The sequence below is a fragment of the Dermacentor andersoni genome, chromosome 4, assembly GCF_023375885.2.
Source record: "Dermacentor andersoni chromosome 4, qqDerAnde1_hic_scaffold, whole genome shotgun sequence".
Taxonomy (NCBI): Eukaryota; Metazoa; Arthropoda; class Arachnida; order Ixodida; family Ixodidae; genus Dermacentor; species Dermacentor andersoni.
In genome coordinates, this window is record NC_092817.1 from 70,754,017 (window position 1) to 70,767,896 (window position 13,880).

A 13,880-nucleotide genomic window follows, 5' to 3' on the forward strand; every position below is an offset into this window, starting at 1 on the left:
ATTGTGTAAGAAAGAACATGTATGCTGGAGGTATGTACTCCGCTCAGCAAAAAGCCTCTTGCTTTTTTTTTTGTTTTTGTCAGCTCACTCAAGGTTAGTGAAGAGGAGAATTGCAAAAGCCGTCTTCCGTAATGCACTGCAAAGATCGTGCATACACGAGATTGAAATGGCCTTTGAAGGCCAGGTACAGCGGCTTTTGCGGGTTGGTTTTCCGAGCGTCCTCCTAGTACAGCTAGCGGAAGACGTGTTAGCGGAAATGCACCAAAGAAAGAAGACACGCAAAACCGAGTTCAATACTTCGAAAATGGCTGTCATTCCCTATGTGCACGGGGTGTCCCATAGATTGAAGAAAGCCGCAGGAAGGGCAGGTGTTTTGGTTGTTTTTTCAGCCCCAGGAAAGCCGGACGCCTTATGCAGTAGGGACAACCAAGACAACCCCCACAAAAAAGGTTGCGACAAGAAGCATCAGGAGCCCCTCACCAGCTGCATCATAGGAGTCGTTTACGTTGAAGCGCGGGCGCTCCTACGTAGAACAAATGGGACGCTGCCTCAATGATCGCCTCCGGGAGCACGCCAACAACATAAAACAATAATACAGCAGCAATCTTGCTCTGCATTGCAGGTCGTGTAAATGCATCCCTTCTTTTAGAAAAGTCACTGTCATCCAAAAGCACGCCGACCAGCGCACGCGTGAAATTATCGAAGCATTTGCCATCATCCAACGTGATCTTTCATACATCAGTTCACCGTCCATCCAGTTATTAGACAAGGAAATTGCGTATCTGCGAATTTAACCGATCTCCGCTCACCTGCAATCTCAAGTCATTCTTTTCATGCTTTCACAGCCATTTATGTTTTTAATATTACTTCTCTGCCCATATATTCTGCGCTCGCGCGTTAGACATACTTGTTGGAAGTGAGCACCTGTATCGTGTGCCTCTTTTCTGTGACCCGTTATTCGCGCTGTTTGCTAAAGAATGTGTTCGTACCAACAAGCCCGGCTAGCCACTATTCTAAAGTACTAAACGCTTCCCATTGTCAGGACAAAATTTGAACGACATTAAGCAAGCAACACTTCTTCAACGGTGCCTTTGTTCCGCACACATCCTACAGCGCCTGAGACTGAGCAGGGGAGTCTACCTAGCCACCGACTCCTGGCTGAACAGGGAGCTAGAAAGCAGTCATCGACGGGAAACTATAAAGACCAGGGGAACATGTCCAACATGTTCATTTCGTCTGCGGCGTTCATTTAGCCCACGAATCTTCTTAAGATCACGTGTTTCGCAACGCCAACGGGCAAAAAAGGATGTTCCGTCCTTGGCTCTGCGCGGCGCTGGCTAACCCTCCTCAAGGGCTAGTAAACATAAATACCAAAGTTAGTGGACGGTTTGATAGCCATCGCAGTAGCACAATTGGTAGTGCAACGCGCGCGTAATGCACAGGTTGTGGGTTCGGCTTCCACCGGCGACAGGTTAACTTTTCGCCCACTTTCATTTCCCTTTCTTTATTATTTTCTACATTTCAATTTCAACCACAGCAAATTCCCCGCGGTGCTTGCTTTGGCTTCATTGTCTGTTGGCTTTCTATAGTCATTAACAAAATCGAGCCACTGGGTTACCCTTGTACATATATATATATATATATATATGCGTGTGTGTGTGTGTGTGTGTGTGTGTGTGTGTGTGTGAGCGCAGACGCCCTAGCAGGACCCCCTCCACTGAAGGGAGACATTAAAGCTCTTGCTCAGGTGCTCCTATATATGTAAATACATGTAAAAGGAGAATTCGTTTTCCTCGGCAAGCACTGCACCAAATTTGGCGAGGTTTGTTGCATTTAAAGAAAGGCTTAAAATCTAGTAACTATTGGTTTCGAATTTTCGATTTAGCTGTCAATTTTTTATTAAAGAATGGCAAAAATCGAAAATTTTCAGAAAACGAAACTATCAAGTTTACAACGCTGTAACTCAGCAATAAAAAGTGATGTTCCAAATATGTGAATTGCATCTAATAGTACATTTAAAGCGGACAAAATTTATATGTTACACATGAATCTGAAAAAATTTAGTAATATTTAAATACAGCTTTTGCTGAACCCTTGTACACAACGTAAGAAATTCACGCAAGATATCAAATGACATATTATATTTGTCCGCTTTCACTGATCTAGTGGATGCCGTTAATAGAACCGCGATATCTTTCTTGATGCAGAGCTATTAATTTATAAAGTTCGTGCTACCTTTTTCGAACTTTCGAATTTTGAAAACCTTTTTAACAATATTCAGGCCCTAAATCAAAATTCCGCTTCCGGCAGTCACTAGAACATAACTTTCTCTCTCAAATGCAACAAATTTCATTAAAATCGGTCCAGGGGTTATCTCAGAAAAACGTTTTTGCGTTTTACATGTATTTGAATAGGCTGCGTCAGAGTTGCGCCCGAGCTAAAGCTTCCTCTAAGAGGAAGCTTTAAGGAAGAGGAAGCTTTCTCTTAAGCTTCCTCTTAAGAGGAAGCTTTAGCTCTGGCCCAACTCCGATGCGGCCTATTCAAATACATGTAAAACGCACAAACGCAGTTCTGCGATAACTCCTGGACTTACTCTAATGAAATGTGTTGCATTTGAGAGAGAAAGTTCAATTCTAGTGATTGTTGGAAGCAGAATTACGATTTAGGGCCTGAATTTTGTTGCGATTCCTAAAAATTCGCGAGTTCGAAAAAAAGAAACAGACGCACGAAGTTTTTAAATTAATAGCTCTGCATCAAGAACAGATATCGCGGTTCTGTAAACGGCATCCATTAGATCATTCAGAGCGGACAAATTCAATATGTCAATTTATATCTTAAGTGAATTTGTTACGTTGTGTACCAGGGTTCTGTAAAAGCTGCATTTCCGTATTACTGAATTTTTTTATATTGATGTGTAACATAGCAATTTTGTCCGCTTTGGGTTTGCTATCAGATGCAATTCACAAAATTGTGATGTAATTTTTCCTTGCTGAGAGACAGAGTTGTAAACATGATAGTTTAGGTTTCCCAAAATTTTTAATTTTTGCCTATCTTTAATAAAAAAATTGACGACCTTAATCAAAAATTCGAAACCAACAGTCACTAGATATTAAGTTTTCTTTTAAATGCAACAAGCCGCGTCAAATTTGGTCCAGTGGTTGCCGAGGAAAACGGATGCTCCTTTTACATGTAATTAGATAGGAGCACCCGAGCTAAAGCTTCCTCTTAAGAGGAAGCTTTAGCTCGGGCCCAACTCCGTAGCGGCATATTCAAATACATGTAAAACGAAAAACGTTTTTCTGAGATAGCCCCTGGGCCGATTTTAACGAAATTTACTGCATTTGAGAGAGAAAGCTAAATTCTAGTGACTGTTGGAAGCGGAATTTTGATTTAGATACTGTATTTTGCTAAAAAAGATTTTCAAAAATTCGAAAGCTTGAAAAAAATAGAAGCACGAAGTTTACAAATTCATAGCTCTGCATCAAGAACAGATATTGCGTTTCTGTAAACGGCATCCATTAGATCATTGAAAACGGACAAATTCGATATGTCATTTTATATCTTACGTGAATTTGTTACGTTGTGTACAAGGGCTCTGCAAAATCTGTATTTCCATATTACTGAATATTTTTTTATATTTATGTGTAACATACGAATTTTGTCCGCTTGAAATGTGCTATTATATGCAATTCACCGAATCGTATTATCATTTTTCGTTGTTGAGTTACAGAGTTGTAAACTTCACAGTTTCGTTCTTGAAAATTTTCGATTTTTGCCAATATTTAATAAAAAATTGACGACCTAACTCAAAAATTCGAAACCAACAGTCACTAGATTTTAAGTTTTTCTTTTAAATGCAACAACTATTGTCAAATTTGGTGCAGTGGTTGCCGAGAAAAACGAATTCTCCTTTTACATGTATTTAGATAGGAGCGCCCGAGCTATCCGTCTCCAGTGCAAGAGGACCGTGATTCAAATCCCGGTGCCGCGCTATTCCCACCGGAAAATACAAAAAAAAAAACAGTGTGTTGAGAAAATTGCACAAACAGGCCTGGGGTGCGGCCTGATCCCGGTGACCAGAACCGGTAACGCACTCTCTCACCAGAACAGGATTGGCCACCCTGGTGCAGTACTTGGCCACAACCTCCTATATGAATACAACAATCGAACCCCGGCCCTCAGTCCCCAGCAGCCGCGAAGCAACTGACCACGGCGGCGGTCAGATCTGTGACGCTGCAGAGGGTGCTAAGAATACCTGGCTCCGGACAGGCCGCCATTGGAATCTGAACCTGGCAACGTTTAACGTTAGAACGCTATCTAGTGAGGCGAGTCTAGCAGTGTTATTGGAGGAATTAGAGGGTAGTAAATGGGATATAATAGGGCTCAGTGAGGTTAGGAGGACAAAAGAAGCATATACAGTGCTAAAAAGCGGGCATGTACTGTGTTACCGGGGCTTAGCGGAGAGACGAGAACTAGGAGTCGGATTCCTGATTAATAAGGAAATAGCTGGTAACACACAGGAATTCTATAGCATTAACGAGAGGGTGGCATGTCTTGTTGTGAAACTTAATAAGAGGTACAAAATGAAGGTTGTACAGGTCTACGCTCCTACATCTAGTCATGATGACCAGGAAGTCGAAAGCTTTTATGAAGACGTAGAATCGGCGATGGGTAAAGTCAAAACAAAATACTCTATACTGATGGGCGACTTCAATGCCAGGGTAGGCAAGAAGCAGGCTGGAGACAAGTCAGTGGGGGAATATGGCATAGGCTCTAGGAATAGCAGAGGAGAATTATTAGTAGAGTTTGCAGAACAGAATAATATGCGGATAATGAATACCTTTTTCCGCAAGCGGGTTAGCCAAAAGTGGACGTGGAGGAGCCCGAATGGTGAGACTAGAAATGAAATCGACTTCATACTCTGCGCGAACCCTGGCATCATACAAAATGTAGACGTGCTCGGCAAGGTGCGCTGCAGTGACCATAGGATGGTAAGAACTCGAATTAGCTTTGACTTGAGGAGGGAACGGAAGAAACTGGTACATAAGAAGCCAATCAATGAGTTAGCGGTAAGAGGGAAACTAGAGGAATTCCGGATGAAGCTACAGAACAGGTATTCGGCTTTAACCCAGGAAGAGGACCATAGTGTTGAAGCAATGAACGACAATCTTATGGGCATCATTAAGGAGTGCGCAATAGAAGTAGGTGGTAACGCCGTTAAACAGGAAACCAGTAAGCTATCGCAGGAGACGAAAGATCTGATCAAGAAACGCCAATGTATGAAAGCCTCTAACCCTACAGCTAGAATAGAACTGGCAGAACTTTCTAAGTTAATCAACAAGCGTAAGACAGCGGACATCAGGAACTATAATATGGATAGAATTGAACAGGCTCTCAGGAACGGAGGAAGCCTAAAAACAGTGAAGAAGAAACTAGGAATAGGCAAGAATCAGACGTGTGCGTTAAGAGACAAAGCCGGCAATATCGTTACTAATATGGATGAGATAGTTCAAGTGGCTGAAGAGTTCTATAGAGATTTATACAGTACCAGTGGCACCCACGACGATAGTGGAAGAGAGAATAGCCTAGAGGAATTCGAAATCCCACAGGTAACGCCAGAAGAAGTAAAGAAAGCCTTAGGAGCTATGCAAAGGGGGAAGGCAGCTGGGGAGGATCAGGTAGCAGCAGCAGCAGCAAACGACTTTATTGGGGTCCTGAGGAGCTAAGCGGGGGCCTGTAGGTCCCTACCCAGCCGTTGGCTAGCCCCATGTCGGAACAGAGAGGCCATGCCTCTCCGCTCGTTCACGGGCCCTCTGGACAGCCAGGAGCTGGACGTCCTGCCTCGGGTCTGTAATGGCCTTCGTCCAGTCTTCTTCTGTATTAAAATCCTGTAACACAGGGCACTTCCAGAGCATGTGATTTAATGAGCTAAATTCAGTGCCACAATCTGGGCAGAGTGGATCGATGTCCGGGTGGAGGATGTTCAAAAAGCCCCTAGAGGGGTAGGACCCTGTCTGGAGCATGCGAAGCGTGCTAGCTTGTGGCCTGTTGAGTTTATGACGGGGGAAAGGAAAACTCTGCCTATTCCCTCTGTAATGAGAGGTGATTTCACGAAAAGTAACCAGTGGATCACTGTGGACGAGCTCTCCCGAACTCTCCCGAGACACCATCCCGTCGCGGCATACAAAACCTCGCGCACGGTCGTGGGCTATCTCATTGGGGTTCAGGTGACCCGGTAATACATCTGGTCCCATGTGAGCTGGGAACCAGACTATGTGGTGAACAATGTCAGACGGGTGTTTGCCGTTTAGAATCCTGGCTGCTTCTTTGGCTATCAATCCCGATGCGAACGCTCTAACAGCTGCTCGGGAGTCCGTGTACACCGTAGTGCGTTTTGAGTCCAGTAATCCGAGAGCTATAGCAGCCTGTTCTGCAACATCGACCGAGGAGGTTTTCAGCGAGGCTGCCGAGAGGAGTTCTCCCCTGTCATCGACTACGGCTACGGAGAACCTGTTGGCACTGGCGTGTCGCGCCGCGTCAACAAAGGTCTCCGTTCCGGATATGTTCTTTAGGAAAGCTCTAGCCCTCGCTAACCTTCGACCTTTATTGTGTTGGGGGTGGACATTTCTTGGAAAAGGGTCTACAATAAAGGAGTTCCTTGTCTGAATATCAAGTTGCGTGATATTTCCCTGATTGAAGCTAGGACGGAGGCCTGCCGCATCCAGAAGTCTTCTGCCTGCTTTGGAGTTTGATAATCTAATAATTTGTGCTGATCTTCGTGCCTCTATTAATTCCGAAGTTGTGTTGTGTACTCCCAATGTCATGAGTTTCTCTGTGCTAGCCGTGATTGGCACGCCGATCACCCTTTTGATACTTTTGCGCATAAGCGTGTCTAATTTATCCATTTCTGTTTTCGTCCAATTGAGGGCCGCGACTATGTAAATGACATGGCTGATGAGGAAAGCATGGTGAGCCCTAAGGAGTATATCCTCGCCTATGCCACCTTTCTTGTTGGACACTCTCATAATTAATCTAATAATGTTTTCAGTTTTCGTGGTGAGTTGGGCTATAGTCTTAGCGTTGCATCCCTTTGAGTTTATTGAAAGCCCTAGTATTTTGATAGAGTCGACTCTCGGGATGGTGTGCCCATCTCTGGTACGAACGCTAATGGGCACCTGATCGAGTGGGGTGAGTCCCCTAGCACCTCGTCTAGCCTGTCCGTACAGCAGGAGTTCCGACTTTCCAGGCGAGAGTGCCAGTCCCGTACCTTTCAAGAAAGACTCTGTAACATCCAGAGCCTCCTGCAGAGCTTGTTCGACCGTAGCCTCCGATCCTCCAGGACACCAGATTGTAATATCGTCAGCATATAATGCATGACCTACGTAAGGAATTGCTGCAAGGCTTTCCGACAACTTGCGCATTGCTATATTAAACAGAAGGGGTGAGATAACTGCCCCTTGGGGAGTACCCCTGTTTCCGAGTGTGAAATATTCCGAGACTGATTGCCTCAACTTTGTCGCCGCCGTCCTGCTCTCGAGGAAGGATGCAACGAAGGAGAAGAATTTAACTCCTAAGTTCAAGGCCGATATCTCCTGAAGGATATAGTCATGTGCAATTGTATCGAATGCCTTGGATAGATCCAGTGCGAGGACCCCTTTTACATCTTTGCTTTGAGAGTCGATTATCTGTGTTTTGAGCAGGAGCATGACATCCTGCGTTGAAAGCAAGGGCCTGAAACCAACCATATTGTACGGGAATAGTTCGTTGCGCTCAATATGTCTCGATATCCTGTTATGCACTGCATGTTCCGCTACTTTGCTAATGCAAGAAGTAAGGGAGATAGGACGGAGGTTCTCCAAGCTGGGTGATTTACCTGGCTTGGGGATTAAGACCACTGTGGCCTTCTTCCAACTCTCTGGTACAACGCCCTCCTCCCATACCTCATTTATCTCCTTCACTAAAGCTTGAATTGCTTTGTCGTCCAAATTTCTTAAGAGCCGGTTAGTAACTCTGTCGGGGCCTGGAGCAGACCTTCCGTTTAAATTGTGCAGCACTTCCCTGATCTCAGCTTCCGAGAAGGGGACGTCCAGCTCTGGGGCAGGCGCGCCCTCATACTGAGGGAGGGGAGAACCTGGGCTTTGGCCAATTGGAAGGTATTTGTTCGCTAGTTTCCGAAATATGGAGGACTCTGAGATGCCTTCCATTTTTTCCTTATTAATTAATCGGTCTATGACTAGTCTCTGATTACATTTGGATTGCCCATCGTCTAAGAGATGTTTAAAGAGGGTCCATTTGCCTCCTTTGCGCATTTTTCCATCCGCTGCCGAGCAGGCGTCTCTCCATTGCTGTTTATTAAGTTCGGAGCAATGCTCCTCAATGAGTTTATTGAGCTCCGCGATCTTTTTCCGTAGCCTGCGATTGAGTCTTTGTGTCTTCCATCTCTCGAGGAGAGAGCGCTTGGCTTCCAGGAGATGCGCTAACCTTGCGTCCATCCCTGGGGCATCAAAATCCGTAACTATTTCCTTGGTGGCCTTCTCGACATACATTTGTATCTGTACAAGCAGTTCACTGAACGTGTCGTATACTGCCTCATCTTCACCTCTTATTTTCCTAAAGAGGTCCCAGTCCGTGTATTTAAAGGTTTTGGGAGGAGCTGCTATTATTTCCATCCTGAGTTCTGTTATGTAGTGGTCGCTCCCCAAGTTCTCCTGTAAGTTGGACCACGTGGCCACAGCATTTCTAGTGAAGCTGAGATCAGGGGTCGTGTCTCTGGCGACCGAGTTTCCCAGCCTCGTGGGGAAACGTGGGTCCGAGACCAGCGTCAGGTTTAGGTCTGTACTCGCTGCAACTAGGTTGGCTCCTTTCTTTGTTCGTGTTACATAACCCCAGGCCGGGTGGGGAGCGTTGAAATCTCCTGCGACTATTAAGGGCTGTGATTTCGCAGCGGTTGCGACCCCATTTAGTAGTGACCGGAGATTATGCTTATGAGCGGAAGGAGAGCTGTACAAGTTGAGAATGAAAATGTTTCGTCGAATTTTTCCGTGGGGGATGATTTCAATTAACTGTGCCTCGAGACCGGATTTCTTATCAGAGTTACAAATTTTGACTTCGTGCTCCTGAAAAGAGGTGTCTTTCCTGACGAATGTGGCGATACCTCTGCCATTTTCTCCTTTTTGGCTAACCGAACGGTAGCCCGATAAATTGACCTTCTCACTAAGTGTTTCTTGCAAGAGCAGGACGTGCGGCATTATCGCTTGTGCTTTGATGAGCTGCAATAGAGCAGCCTTGCGCCTTAAGAAGCTGGCGCAATTCCACTGCCAGATAATTAGGTTTCCGGTTTGTCCCGCCATTTTGATTTCTATTGAACTAGCAGAGCCTGCAGGGGACTCGTGTTATCGGGATCCTGCTGTACTTTCTTAGCTTTTGCAGTGGTGCCAGTGGAGATGCTTTTGATTTTGCTAGCGTCTATCATTTTCATTTTAGACTCGAGGATGCCAACTCTACGTGTTAGGTGAGAGATGTTACTGTCCATATGCTCGACAGTGCTAGATTGAATAGCTAAGGCCTCTCTCATCTGCGTGAGCGATTCCTCAATTACCTTCAAAGACGCGAGTATGTTTGGCTCTGGCTTAGGGTCCTGAGCGGGCGACTCGTCAGTTTGCATTGGCTCTCTTTCCGTGGTCGCGGGGGGGGGGGGGGGGGGGGGGGAATAGCTTTGCTCTTATTCGACCCTTCTGCTTGAACTGGGATGGGTAAGGCTACTTCGCGGGGTTCACGCGAGTTACGGAAGAGCTCGAACTCAGCCCTCAGCGTTCGTAGTGCCTCTTTTAGCTCTGCATTTTCCTTCTTAAGCATTAAAATCTCAGATTGCTCTCTTTTATGCTCCGGCGAGATGCCCTGTGTTACCTTTTTGCCGCTTGAGATGTTTATCCTGGCCTTGTCTGCCCAGGACATTGGTTCCTGGATTCGGACCCTGGAACCCGATCGTCCTCTCGAACGGGAGCGTCCGCTGCTATTGTCGCTCCCTCTGGAGCGAGAGCGCGATCTGCTGGATCGCCCTCTGGATCGGGAGCGGGAGCGTCCTCTCGATGCCGATATGTTGCGGTGAGGGGAGTAGAAGGGTTTCTCTCCCGCCATTGCTTCTCCGCCGCTAGCTGTGTCGAAGCCACGCGATCCTGCCGCCCGCTGGGCGTGCTGTGCGCGCCTGCGGCGCCGCCGTCTTTGGCGCACGATGTATGGCACCTGGAAGCGCTGTTTGCACTTGCGGTCTGCCGTTTGGTGTGCCCCACCACAGATGGCGCACTTGGGATCACATTGATGATCCTCTGGTGGTGTGAGCATGCCACATCCGCGGCATTTTTTCTGGTCTTCGCCCTTCGGGCAAACGTCGGACCTGTGGCCCAATTCTCCACACGCATAACAAACGTCTACTTGCCTGCGATACAAGGAACAAGGGTAGCGAACACCATCACATACGACGTTTAGGGGGACCTTGTGTCCGTCGAACAACACGATCACTGTTGTTGTCTTCTTGATTCTTCGAACCCCCAGAGCGCCGGGGTTTCTCCGGTTGACGATCATCTCCGTCAGTTCTACGTCACTGATGTCCACGTTGATTCCGCGGATCACTCCTTTACATGTGTCGTCCGACGCAGCCACGTAGGCCGCCACTTCTATGACGACACTTGCCATACAAATCTGCTGAACCTTGGCGTAGGCGCGCGCGTTCGCCTCGAACGGCGTGGCAACCACGAGAATGTTCTGGAAGGGGTTCGTGCACAACGTGTCGTCGAACACCTGCTCCGCTGTTAGGGAAGCCGCCTTGGCGAGCGCACGCTTGAAAATAATAAGGTCCGTCTTCTTAACGTCCAGCCCTCCACGAGGCCTTATAATGGTCTTAAAGTGATTCCTAGGAAGGTTTGCGATTCTGGAAGCTTCCACAACTCGTCGCAATACCTTCTGTGGTGCGGCATTGCGGGCGCCGCCATTACCGCTTCCTTTCGCTGACGTGGACGCGTTAGGATCACACCGCTCGGCAAGTTTCTTCTTCTTGCTCACGACTTCGATCCAGCCTGAGCACTCCGCTTCCTCCGGATTGATTTCCATGCCTTCTACAACCGAGGTATTGGGGTTGGAGGCCATTTCCTAGCTCGACGACGCGTTGGGCCTAGGCTCGACGCCTGCCCGACCGCCCCGTATGGTTTGGCTCGTGAGGCGTAGCTGCGCGCCAACGTGGCGTGCGGTGGAAAAGTCTCGGAAAGTCCGAAAAATCCACCCACCGGTAAGATTTCGGTAGCCGCCTGTTCCTTGGAGTAAACTGCGTCGATTGATGCACAGTTCCTGTGGGTTGAGGCAGGAAATCTGGTCCAAAAGGTTTGTAGAAACGGGAGCCGACGCGCTCGCACATGTGGTCGCACATGTGGTCGCTCGCACAGGATGGTGGTCAGATTGTTCTAGAGAAACTGGCCACCCTGTATACGCAATGCCTCATAACCTCGAGCGTACCGGAATCTTAGAAGAACGCTAACATAATCCTAATCCATAAGAAAGGGGACGCCAAAGACTTGAAAAATTATAGACCGATCAGCTTACTGTCCGTTGCCTACAAAGTATTTACTAAGGTAATCGCAAATAGAATCAGGAACACCTTAGACTTCTGTCAACCAAAGGACCAGGCAGGATTCCGTAAAGGCTACTCAACAATAGACCATATTCACACTATCAATCAAGTGATAGAGAAATGTGCAGAATATAACCAACCCTTATATATAGCTTTCATTGATTACGAGAAAGCGTTTGATTCAGTCGAAACCTCAGCAGTCATGGAGGCATTACGGAATCAGGGTGTAGATGAGCCATATGTAGAAATACTGGAAGATATCTATAGCGGCTCCACAGCCACCGTAGTCCTCCACAAAGAAAGCAACAAAATCCCTATAAAGAAAGGCGTCAGACAGGGAGATACCATATCTCCAATGCTATTCACAGCATGTTTACAGGAGGTATTCAGAGGCCTGGAGTGGGAAGAATTAGGGATAAAAGTTGATGGAGAATACCTTAGCAACTTGCGATTCGCTGATGATATTGCCTTGCTTAGTAACTCAGGAGACCAATTGCAATGCATGCTCACTGACCTGGAGAGGCAAAGCAGAAGGGTGGGTCTGAAAATTAATCTGCAGAAAACTAAAGTATTGTTTAACAGTCTCGGAAGAGAACAGCAGTTTACGATAGGTAGCGAAGCACTGGAAGTGGTAAGGGAATACATCTACTTAGGGCAGGTAGTGACCACGGATCCGGATCATGAGACTGAAATAACCAGAAGAATAAGAATGGGTTGGGGTGCGTTTGGCAGGCATTCTCAAATCATGAACAGCAGGTTGCCACTATCCCTCAAAAGGAAAGTGTACAACAGCTGTGTGTTACCAGTACTCACATATGGGGCAGAAACCTGGAGGCTTACGAAAAGGGTTCTGCTGAAATTGAGGACGACGCAACGAGCTATGGAAAGAAGAATGATGGGTGTAACGTTAAGGGATAAGAAAAGAGCAGATTGGGTGAGGCAACAAACGCGGGTAAACGACATCTTAGTTGAAATCAAGAAAAAGAAATGGGCATGGGCCGGACATGTAATGAGGAGGGAAGATAACCGATGGTCACTAAGAGTTACGGACTGGATTCCAAGGGAAGGGAAGCGTAGCAGGGGGCGGCAGAAAGTTAGGTGGGCGGATGACATTAAGACGTTTGCAGGGACAACATGGCCACAATTAGTACATGACCGGGGTAGTTGGAGAAGTATGGGAGAGGCCTTTGCCCTGCAGTGGGCGTAACTAGGATGATGATGATGATGATGATGATGATGATGATGATGATGCCCGAGCTAAAGCATCCTCTTAAGCCCTGCCCCTGTGCGACCTAAAAGCGTGGAGTAAAATGCCGTTGCCACTTGCCTCTTCCTACGACCTTTTTTTCCGACTGGCGCTGCGCGCAACTCTCGATTGGATGCATATAATCTTCAGCAGCAGGGGCGACACGGACCGCATTGCCTCATTGCCGCATTGCCTCACGTCCTAGCGGGTTGCACTGCTAACCGCGCTTCGCAGTGAGAAGGTATATTGAATTAATAATTTGACGCTTGCTATTTAGGCCAACATGGCACTTTTGAAATGTACACAAACACGGGGCTAGACATTTATGACGATTCCATTCAGCTTTCCAGTACTGCGCAGTAAAGTTTCCATGTTAATTTATATAGTTTATTTTTTGAACAGATTGCTCTGGTATTTGTAAATTATGTCTGCCTAGGCAGATAATTCATTTGTAGTGATGTAACTATAGTAAATCTTGAAAGCTTTAAAAAGAAAGTGTTCGAAGTAAAAAAACATATCCGAGATGAGTGAGGGACGAAACGTCTTTATTTAAACTAAATGCATGACGAGGAAAAGAACAAAGAATGAGAAAATAAATTTACATGTGGCCTCCGGACTTATGCGTTAAATGAATTCGTAAAGCTAGTTGTTCCTTACGAAACCAAGGAGGCTCCTGTAGATATGGCTTGGTCTTCGATGTGCCCCATTCTTTGTGGACCTCGTCGTCTGCATCACGGAGTGTACGTGGAGTGCCTGCTGCCTCTGAGCGGTCAACGCTCGGTACTGCCACGTAATGTGCTTGAATATGTGGTGCGCTTCGAATGCTACACGAGGGTCACTTCGGCGGTTCACTCGCTGGTGGCGGTGTGTCAGGATCAGCTTGCAGGGCCGCTCTGCACTTGTGGCCATCGATAAGTCGCAGCTGACCCAGTCCTTACTATTGTGAGCGCGACGGAGTCTCGTCGCGTGAGGCCTGGAGGCAGCAATGCCTGACAGGATGGACTACGTCGTTTC